The sequence below is a fragment of the Struthio camelus genome, chromosome 11 (assembly GCF_040807025.1).
Source record: "Struthio camelus isolate bStrCam1 chromosome 11, bStrCam1.hap1, whole genome shotgun sequence".
NCBI classification, from domain to species: Eukaryota; Metazoa; Chordata; class Aves; order Struthioniformes; family Struthionidae; genus Struthio; species Struthio camelus.
In genome coordinates this window covers 24,867,421-24,889,108 of record NC_090952.1, presented here as the reverse complement: position 1 = coordinate 24,889,108, position 21,688 = coordinate 24,867,421, and the positions used below count along the sequence as shown (strand labels likewise).

The 21,688-nt window shown below is 49.0% G+C and overlaps 1 protein-coding gene across 7 annotated transcripts in view; it reads left to right on the top strand.

The window, feature by feature from the left end:
* Positions 1-3,175: 3,175 nt before the first annotated feature.
* Positions 3,176-21,688, top strand: part of PLS3 (plastin 3) — a 52,712-nt gene continuing 34,199 nt past the window's right edge. The window contains exons 1-2 of one of the 7 annotated variants that reach the window (XM_068957480.1): positions 3,176-3,291; positions 10,293-10,442. The gene's annotated coding sequence lies outside the window, so the exon portion shown is untranslated. Of the gene's footprint in view, positions 3,292-3,377; positions 3,732-10,292; positions 10,443-21,688 lie in introns of those variants that run through there. The other 6 variants (XM_068957481.1, XM_068957475.1, XM_068957477.1 and 3 more) reach the window with 6 other exon arrangements.

The window sequence follows — 21,688 nt, the reverse complement described above, 5'->3', positions numbered from 1 at the left end:
GTTCATGCATGCTGTTACGTGGAAAGTCCCATGTGTAAATAACGTCCCGCGTCATTTTCTAAACAGCAGTCTTTCTGAAAGGGCCTTTAAAAACGTCCCCAAACATCATTTCCTATGGCGGCCAACACTGATACTCCGGATCCACCCCGTGCTTCACTCGCTACCTAATGATCCCACGGGACTTTTTTTAAGGGTCTTGGTTTTCCCCTGTGATCTTTGCCAAAAATTCACCTTTCCTCAGCCTGCTACTTCATCTGTGTACGTACCAAAATAAGAACCGGACTGCATGTTGCCAGGTGCTCTTGGAAAGGCTCGTTCATTGTTTCGCAAAGTGGTAACTGCTGAGACTCGTGTTTATTTTTTGCGAGGAAGGGAAGCTAGTATTTGTGTTAATGAGTGCTTTTAACCATAAATAATCACCTAAGAATGCTTCTTTTTCTATTTTTGGAAAGAAGGCGTTCACTAGTTATGTATAAATGCATCTGCTCTGGACCCATTTTGGCATCACACTCAGAATATAGTAATTACACTGAGTGCGCAATAAAAATCTTACACGGAGCGTAGTGATTATATTGGGATACTAAGCAGCGGTTGTAGCTGAATTAATGGATTTGCCTACTATAGCTTAACTTTCTTTGTGCATGAGGACATAGGGGAAAATGCTAATAAATAGGCAACTGGTAAGTGTTCAGTATGTTTAATACTTTGCTCCCTCATTTGGAGAACAAAGAGTTGTCTGTTTGATACAACTGGTTTGGACAAAAGCAGGGCATGGAAACGTGCAATCTGCTTTTTCTGAACAGTCAAGATCTACAAAGATGATTTCATATCTCTAGCTCTTTTATGTTGCCATGCTAGCAAAATCTGACCAAAAATAATCTAAAATATATTTTTTGGCTAAAATTCATAACAAGGACCAACAATCTTTTTTTTTTTGTGTGTGTTAATAATGCAGTGTGAAGCATTTGCCTAACAGGAACACAGAAATACCATTATAGAGTGTAAAATTGACCTAATCCTTTAAATCAGCATAAAATTATTACTTCTATCTTCGCAGAGCTAGTTTAATAAACTGATGAATATGAAAGAGTTTCTGACACCCAATGAGAAAATCAGCTGTATAATAGAAATAAAAGGACGGGGGAAAGAGGGTCTAATCCTCGTCAGGAAACCTGCTCCTGCTAACGAGACGAGGAAACTCCCACTGTGAACTGCGTCACCCCCATCGTGTGGGACCGCTCTGGGAGATCTTTTCATTTTGCAGCTTTGGAAAATTAACTGCAAAATGATTTTTCCTGACATGTTGACCACGAAGTGTGTTTTGCTTTATTCTGTAGCGATCAGACTGACAGCCTTTTCTGTAGGCAGCGCGTTCAAAGACTCATAACGTGTGACTAAGCATTTTAGATTCAGAAGTGTATACCTGCAATATTCGTAACCAGCAGAGAGAAATAATCACTGCAATGGATTTTACTGGGCAGTTCTAGTTAAATATGTCCTTCATTTATTTAATTTTTAAAGAGAAGAGAGAAGGATCTAATGCTGGTGTGCGCCGTATCTATTTATAGTTTGTTAGGTAACTGTCGCCTTTTCGTTTTAATTTTTTAACAGGAGTGGAAAACAGTTAAGCAGCAAAAAAATGGGACATGTGCTATTACTCTATGAAAGACCTAGCACCCTGCATTAATGTTCCTGTTTTAAATCTGAACTTATCAGTTTGTGCTGTTCTCACCTCCGGGCGTGAGAATGGCTCCGCTTTGTGACCTGAAAAAGGGCTGGTGTGCCTGAAAGCATATCTGCTTTTCTCCTAAAACTAGGAGATGATATTAATGCCTTGATTCATCCCATAAAAGGTATGAAATCTCCTCAGAGGCTGTAACTTCTGTGGCCATTGCATGTACAAGAATTGTGGCTTGTCACCCCCTCTCCTGAGATCTGCAGGAAGAAAGCAGGTGCCGGCACGTTTTCTCGCGCCGGCGGCTCATGGTGGTGGCAAGCGTAAGGTTGGGGCCTTGCAGTGGGAAACTCTGTCCCAGTTTTGCCCCCCGGCTCTGCCTTGCAGCTTGGGGCCCCAGCTCCGTCTCAGAGCTGGTTTTTGCTTTTTCTCTCCGAGTTCAAGGCCTCCCTTTTGGATTAATTTCTGATCTCCACCACTCCTGCGCAAAAGCATCCCTAAGGCCCTTGGCTTCCCGAGCCCTTCTCGCAGCATTCAGTGTGCATGTCTGCATGGCAAACGTAGAAATTGGGACAGTTATGAGGCCACCTATCCCAAATTGGACAGCTGGGGGCAGGAGGAGAAGGGCTATGGAAATGTCGCCCGCTGCAGAGCGCAGACTAGCACCCTGCACGCTCCGCGAGGGGGCCAGCCCTAGGCGCGGGGAGCCCTCGGCCCGTGCGCCTGCCTGCACCCCTCCTCGGCCCCCAGCGAGGGGGGCGCCTGGGCAGAGGAGCTGAGGTAGCAGGGGGAGCCCACAGCTACTGTTTTAGGGGCCCCAGGGTGGAGGGAGCCCGAGCTGCCCATGCACAGGAGGAAGGATGCATTCTTACATGGGAAAAGGGATGCGCGCATGGGAGGAGGGAGGGATGCTTGTAGCAGTGGAGGGGTGCCTGGTTGTACAGCAGGAGGGATGCATGCTGGGGAAGAATGAGGAACGCTTGCACGATAGGAGGGGGGCAAGCACGAGGGAGGGATGTGTGCTTGCCGGGGAGGTGGCATGCATGCAGGGGACGAAGGCTTTATGCACGGGAGGAGGGATGCCCGCACGCAGGGCAGCAGGGGTGCATGCATGAGAGGAGGGGGGGGGTGCATGCACAGGAGGGATGCATGCATGGGGGGAGGGAGGGATGCTTGCAGGGGCAGAGGAGGGGTGCACGCAGGAGAGGAGGGATACACGCGGGACAGGAGGGAAGGGTGCATGCAGGACCGGAGAGAAAGATGCATGCAAGAGATGAGGAGGGTGCATGAAGGAGAGAGGGGACGCAGGCAGGACAGGGGGAGAGACGCGGGCCGGGCGGAGCCGGGCCGGGCAGCCCGGCGGCGGCGGCGGCGGCAGGGCTGGGGCCGGGGGCGCGCCCTGGCTGGGGCCGCGGCTCCTCCCCGCCCTGAGTGACTCCCCCTGCGCCTAATCGCCGCGCCGACCAGCCGTGATGTGCAGCAGCGCGGCCCAATCCGGCCGGGGCGGCGGGGCCGGGGCGCGCCGAGCGCGGGCAGCGGGGCCGAGGCGCGGCTCGCACGGGGCAGCGCGGCTCGGCACGGCTCGGCGCGGCGCGGAGCGGAGCAGCGCACGGGCGGTGAGTGCCGGAGCTTCCCCCCCCCCCCCCCCTCCCCGCTGGGGCGGCTCCAACTCGGGGAAAGTTGTTGGCGCGCCGACCCGGGCGGAGCATCCCGGCGGCTCCGCGCAGCCCTGGCTGCCGCCGGCGCTGCCTCCCCGCGGAGCGGCGCGGGCGCCCCGGGGCCGCGTGTCGGCGGGCTGCGCCCCTGCTCCTGCCGGGCGGCTTGTTTGAGTCCTGGCCGCGGAGAGGTGCCCTCCCCCGCGGCGGAGGGAGCCGCCGCTTCCCGCTCCGCCTTCCAGCGGAGAAGTGCCGAAAGGGAGTTTGAGTCGGCGTTCAACTTTTTAAATTTGTTTTTATTTTTGTTTTTGATTCCCCCCCCCCTCTCGTGCAGCATAGCGTTCCAAAAAGCAGAAAAAAGTGAGGCAGCTGGAGCTGCCTTCTCATCGCCTTGAAGCGGGGTGAGATAAAGAGGAGCGGGGGGGGGGGCGATGCAGGGTGGGGGTAAGTTCGTGCCCCTCCCGTTGGAGCGGGGAGGAAGTGTCACCGCGCTGCCCCCGAACAATGGCTGCTTGTTGGCAGCTGGCGAAGGGAAGGGGAGCAGCGGCGAGGTTTGCAGGAGGTAATGCCTCATGCTTTCCGCTGCTGGGAAAGGCTGCAACGCCCGCTGGCATTGGCCGCGAGTGCCTTAACTAGTAGTGTCAAACCTCGATGCTCGTTACGGTAACAAGCTCCGCAGTCGGGACTGTGCCCTAGGGCAAGATTTAATATTTTTTTTTTTTTAAACCAAGTGGAAAAAATAGCGGTGAGGCATGCAGAAGGGAATCCGCCCTGCGGTTAATATGACTGCCTCCGCGAGAGAGGGATGCGTTTGCTCGCTCTGTAATAACTTCCAGGCGGAAGGCGGGTGCCCTTAGAGCAGGGCATCCCTCGGCCTCTGCTTGCAGGAGAGGCCGCTGCCGCGGCGGCGGCTCCGCGGCTGCCGCGGCCGCTTACACAATCCCGCTGGAATGCGTGTGCGCAGCGCGGAGCGGGCTTCCCGGTTGCGGCCAGCCTGGGGAAGAGCCTGTGTGAAAGATAATGGAGATCTCGGATAAATTGCTTTTGCATGAGAGCTTGGCCCCATTGTTCAGCTAGTAACACTTGTGGCTTCTCAAGTGAGCGCGGTAACCCGAGAAGAAAAAACTCCTTCGTGCCAGCAGGCTGGCTCGGAGTAACTTTAAAGAGAACAGCTGGAACCTGGGTATAAAGAGGGAATAGTTGCGGGGATCAGCATGTGTTAGTGCTGCGCATAATGATGTGTGGAAACTCGATCTGTTTTGCAAAGAAGCCTTGTTCAAAGGGGCGCTCTCGGTAGCCTGTGGGTCTGGGGCAGCGCGTCTCGGGGGCTGGCGGACCCGAGCAGGCGCCCCCGGGTAGCGCTCTGCAGCTGGCTGCCGCGCCGGGGCCGCGTGCTGTGAGCCCGCACAGACCCGCCGCTTCACATCTGCTGGCACACCTCTGAATGACTTAAAAACAACTCCCCCCCCCACACACACAAAAAAAAAAAACCTCTCGGAGAATAACCTGCTAAGAGAAATCTTTTCGAAAAACTGCCCATATCGCTGCCCGTTAATCTCGCCAAGCGTTTAACAGTTGGAGGATGTTGCCTGGTTGTAACTGAGCTCCTTTGAAGGAATTCGCTCCTCGTGAGAGATGAATTGCTCGTTCTTTGTCTGGGTGAAAAGATCATAACATGATTATTACGTTCAGTAACTCAGTGCTAGATATCGGGACCCATACTTAACCAGGGTCTTTGTTCTCTTATCAAAGCGAGTCTGACAAAAGTTTCCCCTCCCTATAAAATAGGGAAATATCTACCCAGATTAAAGAATGCCCAGAAATGCCGAAACCTATTTACTAGTTTCGGCTAGATTAGCTTCACAGTGGGGAGGGCTCAGGGGGATTGAAGTCTTCATTAGGTATTCGGCTGATGGATGCTCGGGCGGAGGCTAAATGCCGAGGAACCGCTTCCCCTGGGGCGCCCCGGCTGCCCCTGCTGCTCTGGGTTTCAATTGTTGGGAGATTAAGATGCTCTGCGGAGGAATTGCAGCCCGGTAAATGGGTTTGCTGCTGGATCTGCTCACGCAGGAACTTCTGGTAACTCTTTCCTGTGTTTGCTTGGCGCTGGAGCGCAGCAACTTGCCTTGCTGCACAGGCGAGCTTCGCGTTGGAGCTGCTGTGTTGTTTTCTTGTGTTTAGTAAATCTGTCTGCAAGCACTGCTTTTCATAGAGGACCAGTGCATTAATTGCGTTTCCCTTCTGTTGAAGTATTAGCTATACACGTTAGCGAAAAATACTTTTCTCTTTACATGATTGGCAGTGATTTATAGGGGAGGGAGTGCCTAATTTTACTATTTTATCCACTTCTTTATCAACGTGGATGGTAGTTATCTAATTAGCAGTAATGCACTTGGTTGTTCACTTAAGGCAGCTTCACTTTGCACTTGAGGATGTCTTGGCGGTTGCATTTTAGATGGTAATGGTTTATTTGGTGAAGCTACCCACATACTCCCTGTCTGTGATCTTGGCAACTTATTTTACATAGCATTAGCTGACTAGGGGAGACGAATGCAGAGAAGGCTGTGTAAAATCAAAGTGCCTTATTAGTTCTGTGTTTTACTGTTACTTTAAAATCTGAAAAATTTGTTACGTTGTGTATCTCTGCTTCCTTTTTAAAGTGCTGAGTGCTGTGAACCAGAGCTCTCCCAGGAGGTTTGTCTCTCTTTAGATATAGGACCCTTCCCTTAGGGGTCTTGCAAGCAGACTGCCTGGGGCAAAGGAAGTGACGGGAGAGCAGCGCTTGGCCTATTTGTGTTATTCCAGCGTGGGCTGGATTTCATATAGCTCCAGCAGCGCCCTGTGAAACACAGTCCCCGTTCCCGCAGTGCCCCGGAGCCCGGGTGGGTTTGGGCGTCATGTTTAAGAGCCTCTGGCTCATGAGCTGCAACGTTGGCAAGCAGGTTAATCTGGTGCCAGGACATGGTGATGTTTCTGATCAAGACTGGAGTTGGGAAGCAAGCGTGGAAAACGAAGGACAGTCCAATTTCACACGCTATGGGGTTGCTTTGCAGTTTGCAGGGAGGTAGAGACGTGTTGCGAACTTTGTTTGGTTTGGCTGCAACTTGGTTTTATCTCAGCGTAGCGCAGAGTAGCAATAAACATTAGAAGAAACATGCTTAAATTAGTTTTATAATCTGGCTTTGAATATTGCCGTTTTGTTTCAGCAGGTTATGTCCGAGTGTGCTAGGACACTAATTCAGCATGAAAAGGCAGCTTGTCATTTTGGTGTTCGGTGCCAGCTGGCTGAGCACGTGACTGACAAGTTATCAACCAGGATGGTGCAATAACAGATATTAATTTTTAACTTAAGGCAAGGAAATTCTCAATTCCAACCAATATTGGAAACAACCTTGGTATGAGATGTTAATATCTGTGAACAAATTTCTAGCCTTTGTGTACTAAGCACGTCGTTTGTACAGCACTGTTGTGTATGAAGTAGCGTTCTGTGTGTTTTTATGGGCACTGAGCTCATGGAGCAGTTAAAGCAAGCTGCTGATGACATGGAAAAAGCCAAACACTTATCCAGAAATTTCTACTGCTGTATCTGTGTGCAAGGTAGAGTTAAATGCAGAACTGGAAATCAGTTCATCAAATAATATGTACACAGAGCCGAACATCCTGAATATCTGCTCATTTTGAGTAGACTGCATAATTAAGACCAACTTTTTTAATTAGGATGATGCAAGGATGTATTAAATCAGTTTTTGCTGAGTTACGCAAATGAATGGCACAATATCACCTTACTCTCTCTCCCTTTCCTGGCTCCCCAAGTACTCAGATAGGCATCTGTTGTTGACGTCTTTGCACATATGTTCCTGTTGACACTTTGGGAATTAGATTATTGCAGAAGCAGCAGTGACTGTGTTTGCATTTGTTGTGACTAGCTCATGGATGAACTCCATGTGCAAATGTTGCTGGTGGTGCATGGAGGGACTGCTTACCCCGTGACAATCCTAGTGATTTGCTCCAATACAACGTGAGCTTTACCTGCTTTTGCACCACTAAAGCACCTTACAGCCCCGAGGTACTTGATATTCTTGATGCTGCTCTGTGAGTAGGTGGGAAGAGTGAGAGGTGTGATCTCATGACTGAAAACAGCTGTGTGGTTGTCTAACACCTGAGTGACAGGCTCTGACACCCTGCTGCGGTGTGGCTGGGAAGTGGGCAGTCTTAACTGGCCATCCCGGAGGTGGTTTGAGCAGTAGCAGCTCAGCTGACGGTTACTAATGGAGCTGTAGTCATCATTTGCTGCCATGTGACTGTTCCCCCATGAATGTGCTACTGTTATATCCTCTGCTCCACGGTCTTGGATTGCGGTATTCATTGGCGTGTGCCGTCATTGTTGACTATATTGGATGGCAGGGGATTAGCTGAAGGTATCTCTGGTGTGAGAAGAGATGCATGTGCCTTTCAAGGGATCCCATATCCTGCTGCAAGGTGGTGCATTGAGGATGCCCCTGTCGTTGGGGCTGGTTGCCGTAGCTCAGTCTTGCTTAATGGGCTCTTCAAACCCCAGGAGGTGCTGTGATGCAGACAGTGCTGTGGGAGAGACCTTTAATGGTGCTGAGGTGGTCTGTGCAAAGAAGAGTTGAACTCCCGTGTGCATCTCACTTGTTGGTGGCTCCTGTTCATGGGCCTGGATTAGGATTTGCCTCGACAAAGAATGCATTTGTGTTGTGGTTGTGTGTGCTCTGTTCCTGCCAGGTCCACACCAGGAGGGCTAATCTGCATGGTATGCTTGGGGCGGGAGTGATGGATAGATCGTGCTTTGTAAAGAAACACGCCAGCATTTCATACAGCTGCAGTCTTTGTGGTGTCTCATTTCTTGGCCTGTAAGAGTAAAGCACAACTGTGTTTTGCCCCAGAAAGGTGAGAGTTGTTCCTCTGTGATTCGAATTCTCCTTGAGTTCATGCCTAACGTAGGTAACGGTCAGGCTTGTTCTGTCAGTGCTTGCAGTGCTTATCCTGGATGTTGTTCCTGCCTTTACGTTAGGTTTTGTGTGTGGTGGAGACTTGGATAACTCCTCTCCGTGATGCTCCGTGCTGTAAAGTTCACTCTGAGTGCTATCGTGTGGCCTGTAAAAAGTATCTGGCACTTGTGCAGCTTCCTTTCCCGAGTGCAGAGAGCTGGGCTGTACGCCTCTGTTGATCCCCAGCCTTTTCTCGGTGTAATTTGATGGTACAGCTAGGCTGATTCCAGTGGCTAGCTGCTGCTGAGGAGGTGGTCCTGCTTACCTCAGCCCTCCTCCGTGCCAGTGCAAGTGCTCCTGTTATCCCGTGTGAGCTCACTCAGGAAACTCATTTCTGGCAGATATAATTTTCCTCTGCTTTAACAGCAATTGGTGTAAGTCTGGCTTTGTGGTACTGCCACATTGCACCATTTGTTAGGGTAGAGGGAATGCCAGCTGCCAGAAAAGCCCCTCTCTGTAGTCCTCCTGCCTGCCGGCTGCCGGCTCAGCTGCCCTAACGGCAAATGGTGCTCTATTCTTAGCCTTCTCTTGCATATCACAGCAACGAGCTCTTTGGGGTTGAGTGCCTGCTCCTCGTGGAGGCGTGATTGATGTCTGCCCTTTGAATGGATGCTCTGAGAGATGGTTTGCCTGCAGCTGAAGAATGGGGCTCCTGAGTGCTGGCTGGCTGGAGAGCCCAGATGTGGCATGCCGCGTAGTCGGGAACTCTCCTGGTGTTGAGTAAATCTCCCTGTAAGGAGATGTTGATGTCCTCTGTGTGATCTTTCAGCTGTGTAAAGAGCAAACTGTCTTCTCGTACTGGCTGAACAAAAAAAAACCAGTGAACCAATGGAGCAGGAAAACGGAAGTCTCCACTTCAAAGGCTGAGAGAGTGGGACAGGAGGAGAGGACATGCTGATCTGTGCTCTGTTAATACCACACTGCTTGAGCCAGAGCAATTCCTGGTTGTGGGGTTGATATCTTTGAGCTCTTTCCTGAGGTGGGCATGGCTGACGTCAGTGCTGCTAATAGTGGATGTTATGAATGCAAGGTTACCTGCTCTGCTCCCATCTGCCCTTCTCCTGATGGGTTTATTCCCATTAGAGGGGTGTGGACCTCTTTGGTCCCTTCCTGGCCAGGATGCTGGGTGGTGGTACCCAGAACTGCATGTGGCTCACTTGCTTGGTCTCTGTGGGATCAGACACTATCCTGAGACTCTGTAATCGGGTGGCATTTTGGTAATAGATTTTAAATGGCAAGTGTGACAAGACAGTCCTGTCTGGCCCGCTTGGATGTCATAGCAGAAATAAATTGTGTGTGCTCGTTTAACAACTAGTGCTTCAAGCCTGTGTTTTGTTGGTTAACTCTTGGCCTACTCAAAATTAGTTTTGTAGTTGGGTTTGTGACTGATGTGATGATGAAGAGTTAGCCTCTGCATCACTGGGATAGATACCTCTCCACTGATAGCGACTATCTAGAGCTCTTCTTTCCGTTTTGCCAATTGACTTCTGTTAGAGATCTGATTACGCTAAGATAAGCTGCCCTTCAGCAGCAGTTAGTCATGAGGGTGACTGCTGCCCCTGGAAATGCAGCCTTGGGTGTGTCTGGCGGGTGGGCTGTCCTGGGTTTCCTTCGTTGGGTCCCTCTGGGTAGCTGATCTGGGGTGTTGTGGGATGCTGTGCGTGTTCCTTGGGGAGGAAGTTCAATCCCACTGCAAATTCCTTTCTGTCCCAGTGTGGTACAGTGGTGTCTCTGTTACAGGCAATTGAGAATTGATATGGAAGAAATAATTACCAGTTTAGCACGTGTATGAGGATGTGGGAAGCACGGCAACTCTCTGAAATGGGAAGTTTTGGTTACGCCTGCTAATGATTGCTCACGTCAGTCCATATGGACCATATGCTTCTAACCAGTCTCCTTGTCTCATTTCCTTCTTTGAAAAGCTTATAGCTGTTTTTCCTGCCTCTTCAGTAGGTTTTTGTTCCTGTAAAGAGACTGACAGCTCACAGATGCTCCTGGGAGTCCCTGCTGCATTGCCGTGAAGACAGACTCTTACTGTGATCTTCAAGAGAAGATAAGGTGTAGTGTCTCTGCAGGAGGCCTAATTGCTGATGTTTTGAAGTAAGCCTTTTTTTGTTTATTCTTTTTAAAGCTGAAAATAGTTTGCCATCTCACTCATTCATGTGAGATGGGAAGTGAGAGAGCATATAGTAAGCAGGAAGCTATCACACAGGGATGGAGTTGGGGGGAAGGAGAGATGCAAGCTATAAACATACTACCTAGGGTAAAAGCATCATTCAGCATCCATCCAGTTTTGCTGTTACTCTAGTGAAAAGTCTGGGTTGAACTTTGCTGTGTTGCTTAGTTATAAGCTTTTTTCCTACCCCAAGTGGCCCTTGACTGAAAGGATAGTGGTGTTTGCGGTACATTGTTGCTGGCCCTCAGCTTTGTTCCTCTTCTTATAAATCTAACTGCTCATAAATAATCCCTATTCTACTGAACGTTCAGTTTTCTAGGGGAGCTGAATCACAAGTGCAGCTAAACAAGCCAACTGAACAAACATAACGTGGGGAAAAATTAACGGAAGTGCACTTAGCCCAGTGTACTGTCTCTTCCAGTCTGCTCTTTTTGCGTTTTGCCAGTGGAAGAAGTAGTTGCAGCCTTCTGTAGTGGGGCTGATAATCCAGCCGGGGTCAGGCAGAGAAGGAGCACTAGCGATGCTGATCCCTCTTGAATGAAGAGGGGTATGCGTGTGTTTTTCAGTTCATGAGTGGGTGTTAAAGGAGCATTTGAAGATGCTGAGAGAAGCTGTAGCCTCTTTTTAGACAGTCCTCCTGTGCGCTGTTAGGAAAGCGAGGATAACGGGGTGAAGTAAAGCTGCATTGCGTTGGGTTGAATGCCTTTAGGCAAACGAGTTGTTGGATAGTGCCTGTACCAAATAAAACCTGAAGGTCCGTTTATGTGGGAAGTCTGTGTGGTCTTGGGCTTGTTTAGATACTGAGAGCGTACCAAACATCTCTGCTCTTAGAGGCTACCCTGTACACCATGAATCCTCAATAAGCCATATTTCCCTTATCTTGCAGTCCTCTGGTCACTTTGGGCTTGCTTTGAATACTGCCTAGCTCATCTTTGCCTTTTTTTGCAGCCATGCAAATGGGGGAGGTGTCCCGGTGGCGGCTGTATTGGTGTCAGACAGAGAAAGGAAACCTTGCCGTTGGGGATCTTGGTTGTACGTCCGTGGCTGGCAGCCGTTTCCCTGCCTTGTCCTTGGGTGTCCTGTGCTTGCCCTGCTGGACGGGGAAGCAGTCCCCTGCTGCATGAACGTACTGGGGCTGTGCTCTTCCCTTCTGAGCCCAGGTCGTAAATGATACCTTATAAACCACTCTAGGAAATAGAAAATAAAGTATTCTGATCTTCATTCTTTTAGAGCCCTTTTTGTTTAGAACAAAACCCACAGGATAAGTCTGGCCCTTCCCTCTATTCACTTTTCATAGCCTCCTTTGTTTTTTAATTTGTATTTTTTTCCCTCTAAACTCCTCCCATCCCCTAAATAGAACAGACATCAGCCTGCAAGCAAAGGGTGCCAGACACTGGTCTCGTGGATTATAGTGGCTTTGTAGCCTGGTCGGAGACTGAGCCCCACCCTATGTAGGCTTGGATTAAAAATAGCCTTTCTTTTCAGCAAGCTGAAAACGGTGCACAAAATGTTCATGGCTTGGATGGTTTCTGGGGCACTGGCAGCCATGGGAAGCCCTTCAGCTATAAAATGCCTCAAAAAATGTTTATTGCTAATTCAGCAGAAAGTCCTAAGCTGACCCGTGTCAGGAAGGTATCTAGCCAAGCGTCTAGCTTCCAGCCATGTACTTCTCAAAGGTATTTGATTACAATTGTAGCCATGCTTCTTGCAGGGCCTGGAGGAGTTTTAAAAAACTGTAGGCTGGTGGCCACAGGCTCTGTAGTCCAGAGGCCTGGAAAGAGCCCTTGGTCCCTCCTCTGTTAGCTGGGCTGGATGGGATGGAGAGGTGAACAGACACCGTATTGCTGAGCCTCTGGGGCAGGAAGCAGTCGAGCCCTTTTTCCTTAAATGCTTACTTCAGCTGAGGCTGTTGTTAAGAAAACATTAGCAAAAGCTATTACGCTTCATTAACTTTCCACCTCTTAAGCAGAGATTTTATGTTGCTGCCTGTTACAGTAACATCTCAGGGTAATAGCAAGGTCTTGCGTGGCTTTCAGGAGGACCCTGAGGCTCTGCTCTCCCGAGGGCAGGGGCTGCCCTCCAAGGGGCAGAGCAGGGAGTCTGGGATGGGAAGGGGCTCTTGGACGGGGAGCTGCTTGGCTGGGAAGGGGCCTTCCTGGAGGAAGGTCTGACAGACTCGCAAGTCAGTAGCTATGGCAAGGAAGGCCGGCCGAAAATGAAGGCAAATGCTTCCAGCAACTGGTGCTACCTGGTGGTATGAGCTTGGCAGGAGTCAGGTGAGTAAGGGCATTTGAGCTGGAGATCATGCATTCCGAACGTAGCACTGCCCATCCAAAAGGCAGCCTATCAGTCTTCTGTCTTTCCACGTTCATTTTGACCAGCGTTTTGATGCTCAGCAAGAATAGCGATGTCTTTGGGCTGCTTCCGGCATTCAGCTGCCAGGTGAAGTATGTCCCGGGTCAAGAGACAAGGGTTGGGAGGCTGCTTCTTCCCCAGAGCCCTCCTGCTCGGTCTGCTCTCGCCAGAAGTGAGGTGCATACTTCTCCCCCTGCTTAAAAAGGGAAAAACCAATTAGAGGAAGAGGTTGACCAGCATCTGATGTGGTAATCTCATCTTCCTACTGCCTATTAGAAAAGCCAAACCTCAAAGCCAAGGCTCCTTGGGTGAGTCTGAGTGGTTGGCCATGGCATAAGATAGGGAAGAGTTGAGTTTCTCCTTGCTTTGGGCATCTATTCTCTGCCTTGCCAATCCCAGTTTTTGAACTTTTCTTGTTTTATTTCGTTTTCCCTCATCCTTGGCCATGCTTGTGTGAGGCAACAAGTTGTTTTACGGAGTAGTAGCAAAGGCAGGCTACTCGCTGACTCGTGCCGGCTCCGCAGCGGGAAGGCAATGGCGTGCAATGCATCCGGGATGGGGAAATGTGCCCTGCCGTCAGGGAATCGAAGCCACGAACTTCACTGTAAGCCGCTAAGGCTGTTTAGGGCTGGGGGTCGAGTCTAAATAAAAGAGCAGGAGAGGGTGAGAGAAGAGCACACAGGAGGAGGGCAGGCAGGCTCGGCCTGTTTCATGCCTATTTCTGACTTGGGTGCTTCATGTGCCTGGAATGGTTCACTTGACCTTGTTGACCAAATGTCTTTCTGAAATGCCTTTTTCTCTTCAAGCTTTGTGGACCCCGCCTTGGCCTGTTCTGGTTCTTCTAGACTAGACTGCAAAAAGTTTCAAAATAGGAGATATTGTCTCTCTTGTAACAACCTGGGTAAACAATCATCAACCTGACTTTGGAAAGAAGCTAGAAGGACTTTTTTTTTCTTTTCTCCCAGAGCCTTCAGCCTTTGTCTAACTCAGCTGCTTGCTTTTACTTTAGCTGAGAGTCAAGGAGCTATTTGTTTATACTGTTTTTAAAGGTAGGAAAACTGACTCTTGGAGTTATGTGTTTACTACAGATGTTTTATAGCTAAAGAAAACTGACTCTGAAGAGCGTTAGCTAGGCAGCTTTCTAAAATCAAAAATACAGGAACTTAAATGAGGCAAAGTGACTGCAAGGTCAGGTCAAGGCAAGGAAAACCCATACAATGCTTTTGAGAGGCTTGCTATTCCACTATAACCAAATCAGGAAAAAGTACAAGGAACAAAATCTGTTTTACTGGGAGATGAGTCAAACTGAGTAACATCGGAAGTGCTGCTGTTCTGTGTCAGTCTTCTGGTACTGGGTGCTGATGGAGCCTGTTGTTTGGGGCAGTGCGGCATTTTGCTGGAGGAGTTGGTGGGTGCTGGCGCAGTAGTGGAGGTTGCTTGGCTCTGGGATGCAGTAGGTAACGCTGCCCATGACCTGGTTCCCATTAGTGCGGCTCATGCCTAAGTTTTTTTTTTTTTTTTTTTTTTTTTTTTTTTGATTAAAACTGCTTCTGTTGCCTGGCTCCAGATGATGGGGGAGACTGTCTTGCTTTGAGAAGAAAATAATTAATTACACAGTTCTAGGGAGATTCCTACTGAAATTACAGTCTCTTTGTGGGGTGGGGTGGAGGAATTGAAGGTTAAGAAAAATTTCCTTTCTCCTCCCTCTTCCCCCCCTTTCTCCCCCCCCCCCCAAAGACAAACATATGAAAAATATTTTCTTACTAGAAGGAAAATAGGAAAGCAGATGATTCTGTAGTCAACTTACATATGGGGGACTGTTTCTTTGCTGATATGTTGGGTATTAAGTAAGGACTCTCCAGAGCTGAGTGCCCTAGTGTTTAAAATACAGGATGGAGACAGAGGATAACAGAAACTTGCATCCTTTCTGGATTAGGTGGAAGGTGATGTGTGGCGGGTTGTTAGCAAAACAAGACTGTGCTGTAGATGCGCCCCGTTTACATGTTCTTCCCTGCCTGTTGCGTTGGAAAATTGCAGGGAGAGCCCTGTTTTTCTTCTATGCCCGTTTTCTTACAGTATCTTTCCGGCTTGACATCACAAGAGCTGAAAGGGTGAGTGAGGCGTTATCTCAGTTTTGCATGCTGAAAGTGCCATGGAACAATGTGAATTGTTAGCAGCAGAAATAATGGCTCCAAGCAATGCAGGTTGTGTTGAAACAGAATGGGGAAATGAGTGTTCCTGCTTTGCAACAGCATCCTACTTCTGGTGTACTGATTAGCTGCTAACGGGAAGGGAAGGCTTGAGCACTTTGAGTTCCCATATTTGTTGCAATGTGTCTTGCTTTTCATAAATTTGGTCAGATTGTTGTTTTTTTTCCTTCTGATGTGTTTGCACTGGTCTTTGCCCCAGTGGTGGCCCTAGCATTAAGTGGATTTTCCTGGTGCAAATGCTTTGCAGCTGAACTGTTGCTTCCGTAGAATTTATGGCTGGGTCTCAGTGTCAACTGCTGAAAACGCTATGACAACATGAGGGTATAATTTGCTAGAAGAAAAGCAGGCTCCTTCTGCTGAAAGCTTCTTGCATGGGGGCTACGAGAAAAGCCAACTGAGCAGCCAGTCACATGGACTTGGTGGCTGAGTGGCAGTACAATGCATTGGTGTTAAGGAATCCATCTGCACCTAGTTTTCTCCTTGATGCACGCTCTCTGGTAGTCTCTTCTGGCAGAAGCCCATGATGCCAGGGCTTCTACTTGACGGGTCCCACCCAAAAAAGTAGGGGAGGGCATCGCTAATCTGCTTTCCCCATCTCCAGTACTACAAGGCAAAAAAGTGCCTTGTAGTTCCACGAAGTGTAGGACTGAATTTACTGCCTTTTACTTCATCCCCCTGGGAAAGAAAGGGATGGGGGACTAGTTCTCACTTCTTTTTGTAGCTGGTCTCCCCCTTTTCCTGCTAGAGTTCAGGGTAACCCCTCCAGGCAGGCAAAACTGCTGGGTGAGCACCAAAGTTTCCAGTGCATCCAGAAGAGCACTGACCAAGTGGAAACTTGAATTAAGGCTACTCATCCCTGTAATTGGTATTCATATTCCTTGAAGCTGTGTTTCAGCTTGATAGTTTGCTAAAGAACATCTGAAAGAATATAAATCCTGGGTCCTTGTTTACGCTGCCATCATAATCTCGTGCTAGTTCCTGCTAATCTGCTGAGAAGAGTCCGCGGATATTGTTTGGGTTTGGAGCAGGGCTGTGGTTTTGAGATTCCAGGATGCTGAGTGTCGTTCCAGGGACAGGCTTGGATGCTCTCCGTGCTGGAGGCTCTGCCGCAGGACGCTAATGAGCAGGCTAATATTCAAATGTGTTGCTCTTTTCCTTGGTTAAAATGGTGTTTGTCTTCTGTAACTGCTTGGCAGCTGGTGTGCTGCAGTAGAGTGTGTGTGTATATATATATATATAAGTATGTGTGTATATATATGCACACACACTCACATATGTTCTACCGTAAATCCTGTAGTTAAGTGTTTCCTTGACCCAGCCTAGAATAATATGATGTTTGTTTCCAGCTGGTCCCAAAAGCAAAGGAAGTGAGTTCAAAAGCAATATTGCAATTGAGCGTTTTCTTCCTGAATCCTGCACAAAACATTTTGCCTCCAAAAATAGATTGCAAGGAGTTTGTATTAGGGCATGCACAAGGTGTTGTAGGTGTGTGTAAAGTTATCTTGTTAGGATTGGTACTGTACAAACAGGCAGGGAGAAGGGGTTGATCCCTGTTTTTTAAGAACTTCCTTCAAAGGGTTGCTATCGGAAAGTAAGGGGATAGACAAGAAATGGAAGTACAGCTACAAATGCATTCATGTTTCCCTGTGTTTCTGAAAGTAATAAGCAAATTTGAGTCTCGACTTTAGTTGAATTCAGTTTCCTGTACAGGGGAGAGGGGAAACTGGGCTTTCTGAAAACTGAAAATATTTTGAGTAAATGGCCCAAATGTCTGACCTAAACTTTAGCCTGTTCCTTTCTGCGCTGTTTGGCCAAGTTTGGGACTGAGCTTTCCTTGGGGACGTGGATGGGAGTTTCCAGTGCAATCCTGCCTCTGCCCTGCTCTTGCCCACCCCTTTAACGTTCTTGTTGATCTGATTTCAAGCTGGGCTCTTGCCACTGGTTAATATAAACCAAATGCTGTAGCAAACGCAGCGTATTCAGACTTCTTGTTGAAAAACTTGCATTGCTTCTGCCTGGCTATGAAGTACTGGAAAGTACTGCATCCCTCCTGGAGGGATGGTTATTGCAGTGCCCAGCCTATGGCAGTGATGGGAAGGTCTCATGGCTCTCCCTTCCCACTGTTGTCTTCTCACAGAGGTGTATATAACCTCTTACTGGGTTGTATAGGGTTGCTTGGGTCTGTCCCGTTGCTCCCCTTCTTCTGAATGTCTATATATAAAGATTTTGGAAACCCATGAAATGGTGTAAGGCTCAGCCCTGGAGTCAGGTATGAGTGGCCTTGAAACCAGGTGTTGTGCAAGAGTCATTATGGCTGGCATCAGTCGATAATTCACTTCAGTGATCAGGGCTTTGCTCATTGGATTGAAAATGACTTGGCAAAGAGCAGGGTATTGCACTTCCTTAGTGCATTGCCCTTTCACATGCACTGCTCACAGCTGAGGATCAGCACTTGGATCTCGTTGGTCTAGTCAGCATTGCACCTTGTGCCGTCATTCCTCGCAGCTAGATCTTCCTCTCCTATCTGAGCAGCAGAGTTGTTTTGTGCCTTCTATCACATAGTGTGTCCTTGGCTTTATGGAGGATCTTGGAGCCTTTTTGTTTGGAGAAGTAAGTTGTTGGGTTTTTTTTTTTCCCACATAAATTCATAAAGCATTAAAACTTTACAGCAGCAGACTTACCACTTACACATACAAGGCAAATAATCTCATCTTTCTAAGCATCTGCAAAGAACGCTGTGGCCGTAGGAGCAGTGTGGAGTTAGCCTCTCCAGCAGACCCAGCCTGCAGAAGTTTTCCTGCTGGGGTCTGAGATAAAAGGAGTGGTTCTGGGGGAAGCTAACAAATCCAGCTCCGAGCTGAATACTAGGAAAAGCTTCAAGGTCTCTTGAGATGAGATTTGTGGCTGGTCCAACACAGCTGAACTAACAGGCCCACTTGCTCAACACTATAAGCCATGTGTCAAAATCTTAATGTCCTGTGGCTGTTGGCTACCGCCGGCACCTGGCAGAACTCCTGGGTGTGGTACCAGGCAGGGACTCCTAAATAGTCAGTCATCTGGCTGGGCTGTACCTTGGGGTGTTCCCCAAGTCGATCCTGGGACTCCGCCTTGGTGGCTTACCTTGATTTCCCCAACAGCAAAGCCTTCCTGGTAGTGGGAGGTTGCGCGTGGATGAGTTGCGTGGGACTGAAGAGCCACCCAGTGGCTGTCTCCCACAGCCTCGCGACCAGCCCGTCTTGTTCTGCAGGATGCCGGTCTGGGTAGTGGTCGACAGCTGGCTAAATGTCTATTTACTGGTCCGAGTAGCCTGTAACTGTGGTGGTAACATCTCTTCTTGCATATAGGTGGAAGATATTATTACGCAGTCCCTGACCTCGGGTTCAGCATAATTGCCAGTCCTGCTGCAGTTGAGATTTATTTTGAGAGCTACATCCTTTTTGCTGTTGTAATCGTATTTTGAAGATTACAGCAATTTACTTTCTGCTTAGTAATCTAATAGGCTGCTCCTGTAGTCAAGTCACTGATGGTGTTTGGCATTAGAGATGACTCTTGTTTGCTGTTGACTTTCTAAATTAACACTAGGTACAGTGCTTGGCTTTGGTAACTCTGTCTGTGTTTTAGTATTTGAAAGCTGAATCTTCTCAGTGGAAAAGACTGGCTGAAAACCTTGCAGACTGTTGCTGCTGCTCAAACTGCAGAATATTTCTTGATGGGAGGGTGAAAAAGCTTGAAGTGTAGACTTGTATGAAAGCCTCCCATGAGCAGGTCTGTACTCCTCTAATTCGTATTGTGGTCCAATATACAGTAAGACTGTTTCTCAGTATCCTTTGAAACTTTTTCTTTAATTTTACTGGCTGTCAGAAGACCTTAAGTATTACAGGAGTAGACTTGTATTAATTTTTGAACCTTTTGCAAATTAATCTGAATTAATCTGAAGTTTATTCCGTGAGGATGCAGATGCCGGTGTCTGTATCCTCTGGGAACAACTGTGCTCCTCTGCCTGTTTTGGGCCTCACTAGCCTTCATCTTGCTCTGTTGTAGTTGCCCAAAGAAAAGCCTTTTCCCTTGGAGCTGATTTGTGATGGGCACAAGGTGTGCTTTGTGCAAAGTCAAGTGCAGCTGTAAAACTGCCTCAAAATATTCCCTGCCCGGAGTTCCCTCCAGTTGACTCTGGTTTGGCTCAGAGAAGGTGCCGCAGAAAGGGTGGGAGAGCATCTGGGGTCCTGGTCAGGCCTGTGACCTGCTGCGGGACTGACCTGAGCGAACACCACTGGTGCTACACACCCCTGGAGCGTCATACGTGTTGGCTTCGGTCCTGAGCAATGTCATATATCTGACAACTGCCTTTTCCGGTGAAAGTGCAGGAGTACTGTGAGCAAAAAGGAGTTCCCAGGTCATCTTAGTTTCTCTAGCCAAAAAAAAGCCCTGGACGCTCTATCTGCAATCTCAAGGGAAAAACTTGTTCTCCTCCCTCAAAGTATCCCCTCTCCACCTTTGTGCCTTCAGTATTTAATAAAGCGGGTGACTCAGTACTAAATATAAAGCCTGCTTCCGGCATCATCTGCCTGTGGCTCATTTCCTGCAGCTGACATCAGTGGAGCCTCTGATTTCCTTATGAAGCGGCAAGGCTCGAGATGCCCCTCGCGCAGCGGGCTCAGCGTGCTGGCTGGTGCTTCGGCGACGACTTGGTTTCCTGCTCGAAGCTATGACTAACTGGTCAGTTAATTCCTATGCTGAGCTCTGTTAGAGCACAGGATAAATTGGGCGAGTCCTCAGATCTGTCTGGCACTGCAGTTGTGCTCTAGTTTGCAAGCTGCCTTTTTTTTTTCATGAAGACTAAATTTCAACCTCTAATACCTATGCAAGCTTTTTTGCTTTCTTTTTTTTAATTAAATAAGCATGAACTTGACTAATGTCTTGCTTTTCTCCTGATGACAGGCCCTCTGAAAGAGCGGCTCGGAAAGCTTTTAAGGTGGAAATCCAGCAAGGACAGATCTCTCTCTCTTTAAGAAGACTGATAAATTGAGGAGTTAAGGTCAAAACTGCTTGCTCCTTGGTTGTCAAATCCTTCTCTAGCTGTTTACATTGATGGAATGTACTTAGCAGTTGGTCAGCAACACAAGAAGGCGGCAAGAGGTGCATACAACCTCAGTTCGCCTAAAAAGCGCAAGGGAGCGTGTGTCTATCAATCGGTGCACAATTCCTGTTTAAAAACCTTATCTTCACGAGAGAATGTGGACAGGACTGGAGGAGGGGAGAGCCTGGCAGATGGTAAATGGCCATAGCTGAGGATCTCAAGGCCCTGTATTGATCCTGGTCAAAAATGAGATCGTGATTGACCCCTCACCATTGCTCTCTAAAGCCCTGGCTGATAAAAGCAGGGTATTTTCTTTTGGACGGACTAGACTATTTAGGTTACTTACTTTTTGCTCCATCTTGTTGTGGGTTTTTTTCTTTTTGGAGGGCTTGGTTGCACTGAACTGCCATTAAATGGTTAAAAAAAAATGCGAGAGGCTTGTGTACAGTGCTGCAGGGCAGATGATCTAAGCTAAGAAGTTTGCCTTAAAAATGCTGGCATTTCTACTTCTAGCTTCTTTGTTCCTCATCTTCCTCTTCTCCAGACAGCACCAGTGACCTGCAGCGACTGCACGAGCCAGGTCTGAACTGGGGCAGGAGGTTGGGCCGGCTTTGCTGCCGGAGCCGCGTGGTGAGAGCGACTGGGCTGGGACGCGGGTGCCGCCGGTGTTTCGTGCCAGCTCTGGGGCCGCCGTCCTCCATCGACGGAGCGGTGCGGCAGGGGCTGGGTTGGCTCCCAGATCCCCCGGGCTGGATGTAGCCCAGCCCTCAGCAGGCGAATTTCTCTTGGATGGGGATGTTGGAACCGGACTGGTGAGCCTTATGCCTCCTCGGCCCGATGCCATGGTGTGGCTGTCCATATCCCAGTAAACACCTTCTTGAGGCAGGAGGTGGAGATGCCTGCAGGCAAAACACTTTCTTCCCCCAAAGTGCCAGGCCTGGTACAACATGCCAGGGGCTTGTTTATCACCATAGATTTCATCACTTATCTTGCACCCTGGCCAATATTAGCATGGCATCTCTTGGCACTGCTAACTAGGAGTAGGAAAGACTTCTTCTGGAGCGGGCAGGTAAGCTGGGGTAGAGCCTGGAGTCCAGGAGGTGGCAGTTGTCTAAGCTGGCGGAGCTGTGGAGTCTCACCCAGCGGTAGCTGAAGGCCAGGGCTTTTCAGCCCTTTCAGAGGGCTTTTGGTGATCTCTTCTTCCTCGTGCTGTCGCACAGGTATCTGTTCTCCAGGGGTGGTGGCGAGAGGAGAAGGACAAGATGCCTCCTGGATTACCCTCTCTGCCCACCCCGAGGTAGCTGTTACAGCTACCATGGTTCTCGTTGAGTAACTTCTGGAGGGCAGATGAGTATCTCTGGCATCCCAGCGAAACTTGGCAGCTGGAGCCCGGGAGGAGGCACCTCCTTGTGCAACGACGTGCGTGAGGGATCCTGTCCCGGTGCGTCAGTGTCTCCCCTCGCCCAAATCTTGTTTGGTGAGCCGCTGGGCGGTGTAACGCCACGGCGGGGGCTCGGGGCCGCTTTCT